Below are 2,209 nucleotides of genomic sequence, written 5' to 3'. Positions count from 1 at the left end.
TTGCCCACGGTTTTTGTGCAGCAAAAACTAAAATAAATGCTCATTTACTAGTTCATTTACATTTCATAGGCTGCTAATGTACACGAGCAAAGTGTGGAGGCCATAATTCTGGAGGCTCAAGCTGCTGGCAGCGACAACAGTCCAGTGTCTTCTGACAGCAGTCAAGGCGCTCTCTTTGATTCTGGCCTGCGATTTGTTCACGTAAGAAAGCATATCCTATGTCAGGGTTGGGGTATTGATTAGTAATTGTTATTTAACTTATTGCTTCCAGGTGTCAACAATGACAGAAGATGGACACTCGTCCTTCAGCAGTGAATTCACCTTCACTTCTGAGTTGACCGATGAATATGCATCATGTTATATTAGCCACAAGGAGGTGTGCACTACAGGCGTCGGAAGATGTAGCACTACATTTATTGACAAAAGCTGTGAGCCTTTATATAAACAACCCATTTTCGCTGGTCACAGCTCAGTTACCGAAGATGAAGAGAAGTTTCATTCTTTAACAGCTGTCAATTTTAACATTTTTTCTCTTCTCTAAAGCATTTTGCCACCCATGAGGAGCCGTGAGCGAGTTGTGCATTGAGGACAAACTTCTGTTATTTCTGATGAAGTTGAGGCATGGCACGCCATTTTCTGTCCTTGGAGCTCTTTTTGATGTGCACAGAACTACAGCAGCACGAATCTTCAAGGGAAAGCTCGTGAATTTGAATGTGGCCACAAAAAGTTGGGTCTACTGGCCGTCACGAAATGTTATGCAGTCAACTATGCCACCTGCATTCAAGGAGCACTACCCAAGTTGTAGAGTAATTATTGACTGCACAGAGCTTGAAACAGAAATGCAAAATAGAGTGGAAAAACAGAACCTATGGTATTCACATTACAAAAGTAGGCATACAATCAAATATTTAATTGGCATTCCACCCAACGGCCTGGTCACTTTTGTCTCAAAAGGATTTGGAGGACGGACTACAGATTCAGTGGCAACTGTTGAGTCTGGATTTCTGTCGCTACTAGAGCCAGGGGACCTGGTCTTAGCAGACAAGGGTTTTCTTGGCATAAAGACAGGTGTCGGTACCCAGAAAGCGACATTGGTAATGCCACCGTTTGCTAGTAGTCAGCAGTTCACTGAATCGGAAGTAAATGCAACATATGAAACTGCGTCAGTACGAATACATGTTGAGAGGGTCATCCAACGACTGAAAATATTTGATATCACACACAAGATTCCGTGTGAACTCACATCTTATGCAGATGCAATCCTGCATATGATGGCTATAATAACCAATTTGAAAAGTCCTATCTTTGCAAAACAGTGAATGAAGAGGGGGACTTGCCCTGCAAAGGACGTTATATGAAATGTATTTATTGCACAACCCACATATATGTATATTTTGGTGTAAGTATCACAGCCAGCATATCTCTAATTGTATCAAAATATCACAGTTTTGGCAGTGCAGATGACAGGAAGTTGATCACGTTATTGATGTGTCTATGCTTGAATACACAGGAATGGCATGCTTCCAGCCCTTTCACGTGTGTGCGGTTTTGTGTTGCAGTCCACATTTTCATTCTTTGGGTTTGCCTCATAGGCCTGCACATTCATCTAATGCCTTCAAAAAGTGCTGAAAATAAAAGCGCCTCATCTTTGGCACTGCAGACAGCAGAAGTCACTGTCTTTCTTGACAGGTATCGTTAGCATGTCTGCTCTCGAGTACACATAAAAGTGGCACACATCGAGTCCCAGCACATGCATGCACATCTGAACTTGAGTGAAGTACTGATGACTACGTCGTAGGGAGATGACTTCATCGCCACACAAGTAATTTAGCAAGGGCTTATTCTTCAGTGTGGTGTTTCTACGGCTGTACGGGCAATTTATTTCAAGCAGGATGGTTTCTCCATATTTGTCTCTGAAAAAAAAAGAACACGCTGGTGTGGTCTGAACAAAATAAGTTTGGGGAACTCCTTACCTAAATATGCCGTCAGGTGAACATGCCAGCCAAGGCTCCTCGGGGCACACAACTAATCCGAATTCTGCGACTGTCACCTCATACTCTTTCTGAAATGCTGCACGAGCTTTTGGCTCCATTGCCACTCCATACTAGACAGAGGGACCACTGAAGGGCACCTCCATTACCATGCGCTTTGCACGGTCATAAATGCCCTCCTCAGGGCAAGTCAGGATCCTGTGTGCCTACAAAAATGT

General features: G+C 43.4%; 1 pseudogene; it reads left to right on the top strand.

Moving 5' to 3' along the window:
- The first annotated feature begins 439 nt into the window (after window positions 1-439).
- LOC126519095 (uncharacterized) lies at window positions 440-1,647 on the top strand (annotated as a pseudogene).
- Window positions 1,648-2,209: the final 562 nt, after the last annotated feature.

Source organism: Dermacentor andersoni, chromosome 10 (assembly GCF_023375885.2).
Source record: "Dermacentor andersoni chromosome 10, qqDerAnde1_hic_scaffold, whole genome shotgun sequence".
In the NCBI taxonomy this organism is placed as follows: Eukaryota; Metazoa; Arthropoda; class Arachnida; order Ixodida; family Ixodidae; genus Dermacentor; species Dermacentor andersoni.
Note: the sequence above shows the minus strand (reverse complement) of the source record. Positions and strands in the feature narration are given on the sequence as shown.